Raw genomic sequence first — 12,588 nt, forward strand, 5'->3', positions numbered from 1 at the left:
AAATTTTTGGTAAGGAACGTCATGCTGAGAACAGCCAAGAGCCACCGATGGAATAATTCATTATACACTGCCTGTTCCTATCAACAGATCATCATCAGGTAACATTCTCTATGTTATCTTAAGCACTGAAGTAAAGAAACATCGTACGTCATCTGTCTCCAGAGTCCATTCACACACAGGGGACGACACATGAATAGAGACACTGTACGAAGACTATTGAACTGTATTAATGCATTTAACTGTAGACTGCGTTACAACACTTTTCTATTGACGGCAATTTCAGTGACCCAAGATACTCTTCTTTATTTCCTTGATTTATGCCATGGTAAGAACTATACCATACAAGCTGATGTAAATAAATTTTGTTATATGAAGATGATAGCTTGATCAAAAAATGGTAGTGAACAAAGGCTTACGAATGCAGGAGTCCACAGTTATACAAACGGATAAAATTTTCTTAGGTTTTCAGCCATATCAAGTGATTTCAGATCCGCGAGCTTCCGACTGAGTGCTCCTTGGCCATAGTCTAGTGGTGACTGTCATGTGATTGCTCCTGCCGCCCTTAAACAGCCGTGCTGCCTTCTGTGACGTCACTGGTTACTATTGCAGCGCCATGTACGGTGTTTTCGTTCTGCACTCGCCACACCCGTTTCAAAGGTCCAATGGTCGTGTCACTAGCTGTACGTAGCTGAGCTGTACAGGGTCGATAGTTATCCAGTGTGGATAGTCTTATGTCCGTAATGTAGGTTGATTCTTACACAGAAGATTACAGCAACCAGCCACTTTTTACAATGCTACTTATTTATTTAAACAGCTTCGTTACCGGTTTAGAACAGACGTGTTCATGTCCGGGCGGTTCGTGCACGTTTTACACTAGATTTTACCTTTTGTTTCCCCACCTGACGAAATTTCCTTGGGCTGGTGGTGCCCTACATCGAAAACAAGATGTAAGACAACGTCTTTTATCTGTAATTCTGCCTCACAATGATTTTAAGTGACGTAAGCAAATTATTATTATTAAATGGTAGATGTTTCGGTTACTTACGATGAAGAATCCGCGCCATTATGTTCCAGTGGAGGTTGCTTATCATCTTGCAGCAACAAAAACTGTACAATACACTTTTTCTGTGTGTATATATGCACATAATGTAAAGTACCTGCCACGCTCGGGAGCCGTGCGGTCTAGGCGCCTTGTCACGGTTCGCGCGGCTCCCTCCGTCTTAGGGTCGAGTCCTTCCTCGGGCATGGATGTGTGTGTTGTCTTTTTATACTTCTGTGGGGATGAGGCTATTATCTAACAAAAAAATTGGAAATTTGTGGTAAGGTCTTATGGGACCAAACTGCTGATGTCATCGGTCTCTAAGCTTACCCACTACTTGATCTAACTTAACTTACGTTAAGGACAACACACACACCCATGCCCGACGGAGGACTCGAACCTCCAACGGGGTGAGCCGCGCGGACCGTGACAGGGCGCCCTAGACCGCGCGGCTACCCCGCGCGGCTAAACCTAAATCTCGCGAAACCTGTATACCCAGTTTCTCGTGTGAAATCAGTGGATCAATGCTGTCAGCTGCCGTCTTTCGAAAGGCACTTGATTCATTGCTCTCAACTATGCTTGAGAGTGAAAGTACGATGGCACGTAGCAGCAAAAGAAATTTTGTACTGGAATGAGGCATCTTTGATTACGAGCATGCAGTTTGTTATCTTGGGTGGAGAGTGGTCGACAGATGTAGAAATAATTTCGGACGTGCCAACAGAGAAATGTGTTGGTATCTTTGCTGTTCATCTTGTTTATTAATGAGCTGACAACAGTAACAATAGTAAATTAGCTATCGACAGTGAAGACACCTGCGCAAAAATTCAATAAGATTCCAATAAGCTAAAAAAAGTGGGTACAAAGAAAGACAACTTGCTACAAACGTTCAGAAATGTAAAATTAAATATTTCACAAAACCGAAAACATACTAGTATCCTACGACTACAACATCAAAGAATTACAAATAATTGGGTTTCACAATTTGTAGGAGTTTAAAATGGAACGGTAACATAGTCTTAGTCGCACGTAAAGCACGTGGCAGACTTTGGTTGATTGACATAATACCAACAAAATGCAGTCCGTCTTCAAATGAGACTGCTTACAAAACACTCGTAAGACTTGTGCCAGAGTACTGCTTAAAAGCCGGACTAAGAGGGGATGTCCTTCATATATACGGTGATTTTTATTAATGTTTAAAAGCCTCCGAAGCGACGTACGTGACGCTGAGAGAAGTAATATAATACAAGACTCCCGAGGTCGTGAAATACATAAAAGTGGATGGAAAATGTTGAACATGTGACGTCTCTAGATGAAGTACCTCGCCACACATGCAGTGGTTGGGCATGTGGGTGAAGAAACGATTGAGCGATGCAATACTTGCTTTTAAGTAAACGGTGAAGATTTCGAACACATTTTATAAATGTGATGTGTTGTACAAGCGGAAGTTAGAAAATTGTTGTCCTTGCAGTGATCAACTAAAATCTGTGTTTATTTTGTGTTTATTTTCTTTTTATTTCCCTTCGCTTTCTGTTTATAGATATTATTTAGTAAAGGAAACGTAGCTCAATTACTGGTAACGACGCAATTCGGAAGCTAATACTTATTTGGCTGTGACGCAATACTGTAGGATTTTGTCCCTCTGTACTTTGCTATGAACCAGTAGAGACTGCGAGACCAGTAAATAAAAAAATAAATCTTACGTCAGTATAAACCCACAGTTGTCTACCGCAATGAAAAATATACTGCGTGTCAGACACAAGACTTGAAGACTAAGCTCCATGCGCTGAAGTGACGCACGTGGGCCCAGAGCCACACCGATGTGAATACTTAACTTGTATTGGGATGATCAGCCGCAGGTTCATTGCTGCACGTGCAGTGAGTTATACGTCATCTGGTGACGTCCGATGTTCAACATTTGTTACCTACTTTTAGGGTATTTTCCGACATTTGCAGCTCTTGTATTATATTACTGATCTCAGCGTCATCTACGTCGCTTCGGTTAACTTTTATAAAAGCCACCCTCTATAAGGCAGGTCCGCACGAATGGTCACAGGTTTGTTTCACCCGTGGGAGAGATCACTGAAATGCTGAAAAAAGCTGAAGTGGCAGTCGCTGAAGATAGACGCCAATCACTTCGTGAAAGCCTACTTATAAAGTCTCTTGAACTAGCAATACGTGATATACTACAACACCTCACACATCTCTCCCGCAACAACTGAGAAGACAAAATTAAATTACAGCCAATGAAAAGCCATCCGAGCAATAATCCTTTCCACCCTCCACGCGTGGATGGAACAGGAAGAATCCGTAGTAAGTGATACAGTGGAAAGTACCCTCTCCCATGCTGCTCACAGTAGTTTGCAGAGTCAGGTGTAGATACAGACGCAAACGTAGCGTGGAAAGTCTCATGCGCTGTGAGGGGACAGCTAGACGCCGAAAACTGTATACGAAGGAAAGACCAAAATGGAAACATTGTTGTTACAAAACGACTGAAGTGTTCATTGTGAAAAACATAATAAAATCTGAAGTCAGCATTGTTCGAAAGAAGATTAATAACAAAGCAATTGGATATGTGATAGGATTACGACTGTGATTGAGATTATCCTATCTTTACGTCACAGAATTCATAGTTCGTACTTCTTACACACAGTTAAAATGTGTTGCCTAAGCAGTCGATCGTCATATAGCTCTTAGTCGTTTTATGCACGGAGTGTTAACTTTATTTTTAAAATGTTCGTATTTTTTGAGCCAATAAAAAGAAAAAATCTTAAATGTGACTTTATTGTCATTTATCAGCAAGTATTACGTTTGGGAAACTGCGCCTCGGCCCAGTAATAGTAAAACCCAGAATAGTAAAACCTCTTCAGCTAATATCGTGAAAGTCCGACCACACTGATTTTTTTTCTTCAGGGGACTGTCAACATCATTGATACAGTCGGAGAAATGCATGGTACACACAGTGCTGTCTTACAATGTACACTATGTGATCAAAAGTATCCAGCCACCCCCAGTAACATACGTTTTTCGTATTAGGTGCATTGTGCTGCCACCTTCTGCCAGGTAGTCCATATCAGCGACCTCAGTAGTCATTAGACAATGTGAGAGAGCAGAATGGGGCGCTTGGCGGAACTCTGGACTTCGAACGTGGTCAGGTGACTGGGTGTTACTTGTGTCATACACCTGTAAGCGAGATTTCCATACTCCTAAACTTCCCCAGGTCCTCTGTTTCAGATGTGATAGTCAAGTGGAAACGTGGAGGGACACGCACAGCACTAAAAAGTACACGCTGACCTTGTACGTTGACTGACAGAGACCCCGAACAGTTGAAGAGGGTCGTAATGTGTAATAGGCAAACATCTATTCAGACCATGACACAGGAATTCCAAATTGCACCAGAATCCACTGCAAGTACTATGAAAGTTAGGCGGGCGCTGAGAAAACTTGGATTTCATGGTCGAGTGGCGGCTCGTAAGACACACATCACGCCTGTAAATGGCAAACGACGCCTCCCTTGGTGTAAGGAGCGTAAACATTGGACAATTGAAAAGTGGAAAAATGTTGTGTGGAGTGACGAATCACGGTACACAATGTGAAGATCCGATGGGAGAGTGTGGGTTTGGCGAAAGCCTGGTGAACCTCATCTGCCAGCGTGTTTAGTGCCGACAGTAAAATTCGGAGGCGGTGTGTTATGGTGCTGTCGTGTTTTACATGGAGGGGGCTTGCACCCCTTGTTGTTTTGCGTGGCACTGTTAAAGCACAGGCCTACATCGATGTTTGAGGCACATTCTTGCTTCCCACTGTTAAAGAGCAGTTCGGGGATGGCGACTGCATCTTTCAGCACGATCGAGCACCTGTTCATAATGCGCCGCCTGTGGCGCATTATGGTTGCACGACAATAACATCCCTGTAATGGACTGACCTGCACAGAGTCCTGACCTGAGTCCTACAGGACACCGTTGGTATGTTTTGGAACCCCGTCTTCGCCGGCCGTTGTGGCCGAGTGCTTCTAGGCGCTTCAGTCTGGAACCGGACGGCCGCTACGGTCGCAGGTTCGAATCCTGCCTCGTGCATGGATGCCTGTGACGTCCTTAAGTTAGTTAGGTTTAAGCAGTTCTAAGTTCTAGGGGACTGATGACATCAGCTGTTAAGTCCTCTAGTGCTCAGAGCCATTTGAACCATTTGAACGCCGTCTTCGTGCCAGACCTCACCGATCGACACCGATACCTCTCCTCAGTGCAGCACTCCGTGAAGAATTGGCTACTATTCTCGAAGAAAACTTCCGGCTCCTGACTGAGCGTATGTCTGCGAGAGTGGAAGCTGTCACCAAGGCTAAGGGTTGCCCACCACCATATTGAATACCAGCATTACCGATGGAGGGCGCCACGAACTTTTAAGTCATTTTCAGCCAGGTGTCCGAACACTTTTGATCACATAGTGTATTTATTCACAACCGGTTTCGATCATTGATCGTCTTCACATTGGAAAAACACCTATTGTGAGAACTTCACATGTCATACGTGCCATTTAACCAGAAAAGTATACATCATAGCCTACTAGCAAAGGCCGGAAAAAGTTGGAAACCATGAAACAGTGGCATGTGCACAGACCATTACTCTGGCACAACAGCCTGCCTGAGCAGGCAGGTTCTGCTGACCTGACAGAACTGACGTTACTTACAGTCAAATGGGTCAAATGGTTCAAATATCTCTGAGCACTATGGGACTTAACTACTGAGGTCATCAGTCCCCTAGAACTTAGAACTACTTAAACCTAACTAACTTAAGGACATCACACACACCCATGCCCGAGGCAGGATTCGAACCTGCGACCGTAGCGGTCTCGCGGTTCCACACTGTAGCGCCTAGAACTGCACGGCCACTCCGGCCGGCTTACTTACAGTCACTTGAGGTATTTATTTATTTTAAGATATCATATTGTCTGGATGGAAGGGGAAATGGAAGGTCGCTGATAGCAGGTGTGCTGAGTAATAAAGAGCTCGGACTGGGTTATCGAACTTAAACGACTTGTTGGTTGTTTTTCAGAAGGAGCAGTATTTGCCAGGCCCGCTGCGGCTACGTGCAGCCTTGCTGGAGTACGGCGAACTGGACAGCGGACGCCAGAATTGTCACGCAGTGATTCGCCGCTTTGTCATCGGACTACGCCACAGATCTCCCGGGAAGAGCTTTGGACACGGCCGCAGCCCACCTGCCGTGACGGGCGACGCTGTGATGCACTAGGTGGACTCATCTGGCTCTGTCTCTATAGCAACGGTCGTTGCGTGCGCCATACAGGATGACCGAAATATGGGTGAACTCCAGGAGATGGTTAGTGGCAAGAGAAAGAGTCGGTTCTATGAGCGGAAATCGGTGCGAACGTCATTTTCCATGTCTTCCACCACATCATTGGTGTGTGTCCATACTTCGTCTCTAGATATCCATTACTCTGTCGACATATCCAGAGCTCCTCATCCCAGTCCTGCTGCCATCTAACGCTACGCACAGTAATCCGAGAATTCCATCCACCCAATTTCAGTTTATCCTTCATGCAGTTAGCGGACATTTATAATAAACTGTTCTAGCACCTAGGCAATGACTGAAGAAAGGACCACCTGCAATCCGAACCGTGACGACTTCTGTACCTTTGCACTTTTTACCACTCTTAAATACCTGTCACTACACTTAAGTACGATATCCATCCACCAGAACAGTACCTAACGTGGAACTCATATCTAATGGCCTGTAAGTCTTCACTTCCATCACACGTATCGCCGTTTATCAGGCCGGCCGGAGTGGCCGAGCGGTTCTGGGCGCTTCAGTCTGGAACCGCGCGACCGCTACGGTCGCAGGTTCGAATCCTGCCTCGGGCATGGATGTTTGTGCTGCCCTTAGGTTAGTTAGGTTTAAGTAATTCTGAGTTCTAGGGGACTGATGACCTCAGAAGTTAAGTCCCATAGTGCTCAGAGCCATTTGAAACATTTTTGAACCGTTTTTCCCGTTTGTCAGTGTCAAAAATGCCGAGTTCCAGTGTGCTTTAGAGACCACACTTAGCTGCAGGTCCCTCTGCAACTTGCTAATAAGTCAATTGGAAAGATCAGAGAATGCCAATGGCACATCACTGCCTGTAGGGCCATTACTAGTAAAGTCTGTCTGTAAGAAAGAGTTAGCGAGGTGTGGGTCGTTGTCCAGTGACATTACAGGAGATGCTTGGTGTTGTTTTCACTAATTCTTAGAGCTACAGTAGCCCTTCTTAGACAATCACGATCTCACGCGAACCCACCTGGCTCCCCTCATATTCCGTCACATCTTGGAACATGTGCTCATACACTAAAGAGCCAAAGAACCTAGTACACCTGCATAATATAGTGTAGGACTCCCGCCATCAAGCAGAAATGCCGCAACATGATGTGGCATGAACTCGACTAATGGCTAAAGTAATGCAGGAGGGAACTGACACCGTGAATCCTGCAGGGCTGACCATAAACAACAGTGTTCTGTGCAGTAGTGCTATTTTTTTTCTGTGCTCCGCCAATATCTTCGAGAAAATGGTAAACAGAAGAGTCAACAGCAGCGCGTCCAGTAGCGGGGAAGCAGCAGGTCCGGCGGGTCTGCTCTTGGCGGAAGGTGCGGCCGCGGCTCCCGGTATAGCGGAGCTGGTCCGCTCTGAGGTAAACGCTGCGCTTCGCGATAAAAACAATCTCGATCTGATAGCAGGCACTATATCAGATACTGTAACGGCAGCAGTATTGGCCAAAATGCGTGAAACTGTTGAGGCCAATACTGCCGAAATTACAGCACTAAAAAAGTCTGTGTCTGAATACGAGAAAAAGGCACGAGAGTTGGAAGTGAAACTATCTGCCGCAACTGACGAACTAGAACAGTACCAAAGGCGAAATAGTCTACGACTGTTTGGAGTAGTAGAAAATAAGGAAGAAGACACGGACAACCTGCTTATACAGGTTGCGCGTGAAAAATTAGGCGTTGAAGTGACCAAGGCAGACATTGACAGGAGGCATCGGGTGGGACGAAAACTACCAGGTGCCACCAAACCTCGTCCAATAATAATTAAATTTGTCTCGTACCGAAAAAGGGCAGAGATCTTTACCCAGAAGAAGAAGTTAGCAAGGACAGGGCTTACAATAAGGGAAGATCTGACACACGAACGGCTAAAGATTTTAAACAGTGCCATATCCCATTTCGGTCTTCAGAATGTGTGGACTCAGGATGGCAGAGTAATCATTAAGACAGCAGCTGGAAAGAAGACAGTCACAAACATGACAGAACTGAATAGTATTAAGTGAAGCTACTCGAGCCAAAAGTGCAAACTTAACACCATTTGCAAATTGTAACAGCCCTATACTCAGATATAGTCTTGTAATTTTATTAATTTTTTAATTATACCCATATTTGTACCTTCAACTAATTGTTTTTGTAACTGTATTAACTTTTCACTTTTTTTGTGTCTGTAGCTCTAACCATTACTTAATTTTAGTTACTGCTAATACTTTTTTCATTTTCTCAGTTTATCTCTTCCGTTCTGAAATAGTTCTATTGCAATTATTAGTCTCTCCTTTAGTTCATTAATCACCCATCTCTTCGGTTTAAATTGTTCATAACAAAAATCACTATCAGTATCACTTTAGCAAATTTTAATCTAATTGTAGCTTCCTACAATAATCACTACCAGTATCACTTTAGTAAATTTCAATTTAATTCTAGCTTCCTACGATAATCTATTAATTATTAAGCTTACTTCTCTCTGCTGGCAGCATCGGCCTCTTAAATCACTCCCTTTTCCCTTATTTCCACCCCAAGCTGTTTCAAATACGCTAATTACATTTCTCCTCTTACGACAGAGGATACACAGTGAAACACAGCCGTCACTATTTTGGTCACATTCTCCTTGCACCGAATGCCACTAATCCATTTTCTATACTCCCGCAACCTCAGGAAATCTCTAGCAGTCGCCTTTCTTTCGGCACTCGCCGTGTCACAAACAGGGTGCGCAAAATCTCGGACACCCCTGTGTTATGTCACCTGGCGGAAGCAGCGGCCAGTGCCCCTCGCGGCAGGTAGTGCCTAACAAAGGGACAAACCAGTCTGCCACCCTACTCCAGGCTGCTCAGCGGAACGCGTCAGAGCTTTTAGCAGCTCACTGCAACATCCAGTCTTTACCTGCACATTACGAAGAACTTAGCCTCCTCTTCAACCAACTAAACTACCACGTAATCCTCTTATCCGAAACGTGGTTGAAACCACACATATCCTCTGCATCTTTTCATCTCCCAGGGTACACATTTCTTAGGGCAGACAGATCAAAAAAGCGAGGTGGCGGGGTCGGCGCGTATATACGAACAGATCTCAAAGCGAAAGTCTTATGTACATCAAATCCTGCTGAAGAAAAAGAGGCTGAATTCATGTTCATTGAAATAAAGATACAAAGTCGGAAATTCTTGACTGGCGTCGTGTACAAGCCGCCAAAAATAAGCTCAGTGAGTTCCTTCCAGTCGGAATTACATTCACTTCAGTGTCAGTACGAACATGTCATCGTAATGGGTGACTTGAACATAGACCTGCTAAGAGACACTCCCTCCGCAATAAACCTAAGAAGACTGTTTAGTTGCAATAGCATGAACATTCTTCCATTACAACCTACACACCATACGGCGCACAGTCATACTCTTATAGACGTAATCGCAACGAAACAGACTGACAAAGTAAGAGATGTTGGTCAAACATCGGCCCCTGGCCTCTCAGCACATGATGTAATATTCCTGGCCTACTCTGTGCAGCCCCCAAGGATCAAATCGCATTACATAACTTGTAGGAACATGAAACGTATTGACCTTGACGCTCTAACAGCCGATTGCTCAGAAATCTCATGGCATCAAATAATCAGAAAACCCACAATCGACGGCAAAATTAATGAACTTGGTGATAAACTCACTGCCCTCTATGATAAACATGCACCTGTGTGCACAATCCGTGTAAGAAAATCTCCTGATCCATGGCTGACAGCTGAATTACGTCAAATGATGACTAATAGGGATGCTGCCCACAGGCGTTTCAAGGCAGATCCGAAACCCGAGCGTTTCGAAGAATATAGGAAGCTACGGAACAGAGTGAAACAATGCATTCGCAATGCTAAAATCAGGCACGCTCGCTCCCATGTATGCAGCGATCTGACGCCCACGACTCTATGGAAGAATCTCCGTAGCTTGGGGGTCGGAAAGGCAAAATCGGAAACTACTTTTCATGTGTCAGCTAACGAATTAAATGAATTCTTCTCTGCACATCTGAATACCAGCACAGCTGATAATTACCGTCCACAAGAATCCCCAAACAGGATGACTAACAACGATACCTTCCATCTAAAACATGTAACAACAAATACGGCAAGAAAAGCAATAATGAGAATCTCTTCTGATGCAATAGGCAACGACAGTATCGGTATAACCATGATTAAGAATGTTGCCGATATCTTAGTACCTGTCTTAACTGACATATTTAATTTTTCCCTCGTGAACGGAATATATCCCACTGCATGGAAAAGAAGCCTAATTCGACCCATCCCTAAGATCGAAAACCCGCAACTGCCTAGTGATTACCGACCAATTAGCATACTGCCTGCTGTTTCCAAAGCACTTGAATATATTGTTCATGACCAAATCACTGAACACTTGCATGAATTCAGCCTATATGACAAATTTCAATCCGGTTTCCGTAAATATCACAGCACAAACACTGCTCTAATTAAAGTAACTGATGACCTGAAATATGCCATCGACAATCGAAAGGCAACAATTTTGACGCTACTGGACTTCAGCAAAGCTTTTGACACTGTTAGCTTTGACATATTGCTCAGAAAAATGCAACAGCTTAATTTCTCTGATAGTGCAATGAGATGGTTTGAAAGCTACTTAAAAGACAGACAGCAATGTGTTGTCTGCGTAAATGAAAAATCTTCCTGGAAACATGTTTCCTCGGGAGTGCCCCAAGGATCAGTCTTAGGACCACTTTTGTTTTCTTTATATGTCAACGATATTTCGTCGGTTCTGTCCTCCTGTAAATATCATTTCGATGCCGACGACCTCCAGCTCTACCTAAGCGTCAGACCTGAAGATGTAAACACTGCAATCGCTCAGATGAATGATGATCTGTCTTCAGTACTGACATGGGCGAAAAACCTGGGGCTTAAACTAAATGCAAAAAAGACGCAAGTAATCTTAATAGCCCATCAGAAATTAATAAGTTCAGATTTCCGCGAACGGCTACCTCCTATTCTGCTCGACAGTACTCCAATACCATATCAGAAAACAGTGAAGAACTTGGGTGTAACTTTGGATGAGCATCTCAACTGGGCGGAGAATACAGTCGCAGTGTGCCGAAAGACGTCTGCTTGTCTCTATGCTCTCAAAAAGTTTCGGAACATATTTCCACAGGACTTGAAACGCCAGCTCGTGCAAGCACTCGTTCTACCGAACCTCCACTATTGTGATGTGATTCAACAAGGCATGAGTAGTGAAAACAAAAGACGGCTAGAGCTAACCATGAATGCCTGTGTGCGTTACACCTGCAACATTCGCCGATATGATCATGTTAGTGCTTCATACTACGAGCTAGGGTGGCTGCGGCCGGACAAATTGCGTGACTACCACACTCTATGTCTACTTCACCGACTCCTCGTCGCGCAAGCACCCCAGTACCTTGCTTCAGAGATTAAAAACCTGTCATGTCATCATAATCGAAACACGAGGTCACTCTTATTTGGTATCCTAACTGTGCCCACTCACAAAACAAAAACTTTTGCAAACTCCTTCTCAGTTGCCGCTGTCCGCCTCTGGAACAAACTGCCCCTTACCTTCCGCAAAATTCAATCTCCTGCTGCTTTTAAGAAGAAGCTGAAGCATTTCCTACTATCATCCTGATAAAGTTCTCCACAAAACTGATGTACAAGGCCAATCCTCTCATCCGTCAAATAGCAAAGCTAGCGTCTCCTATCTTGCTCCTGAGATGCCTTCCTCTTCATCTATCTCTATTAGCCACGCAATCTTCTTTTCCTTTGTGTTTCCTTAATTATGTTTCATCATGTCTCTCTATTCTTCTCCTCCCGTCACCATGAGTCTCCCTCATACTCCCTGCTGCCAGCACTCCTATCTAAAATCTGTCTCTTCAATAATGTCTAATTATAACAGTACTTGTGATCTAAGAATATAAACTCTATATGTATGTATTTTTCCAGGTGTACCTTTCAAATTGTTTATTTCACTTTTTATACTAGATGTAGTTTAACATGCCTACTAAAACATATTAATGTAAAATAAGTAGAATGCCTGGTTAGATGTAAGAGAGGGCCTGATGGCCCTAATCTTGCCAGGTTAAATAAATCAATAAATAAATAAAAATAAAAATAAAAATAAACCCCCTAAGATTACGAGGGGTGGGCGCCGGCCGAAGTGGCCGTGCGGTTAAAGGCGCTGCAGTCTGGAACCGCAAGACCGCTACGGTCGCAGGTTCGAATCCTGCCTCGGGCATGGATGTTTGTGATGTCCT

Source organism: Schistocerca nitens, chromosome 7, assembly GCF_023898315.1.
Source record: "Schistocerca nitens isolate TAMUIC-IGC-003100 chromosome 7, iqSchNite1.1, whole genome shotgun sequence".
Classification (NCBI taxonomy): domain Eukaryota; kingdom Metazoa; phylum Arthropoda; class Insecta; order Orthoptera; family Acrididae; genus Schistocerca; species Schistocerca nitens.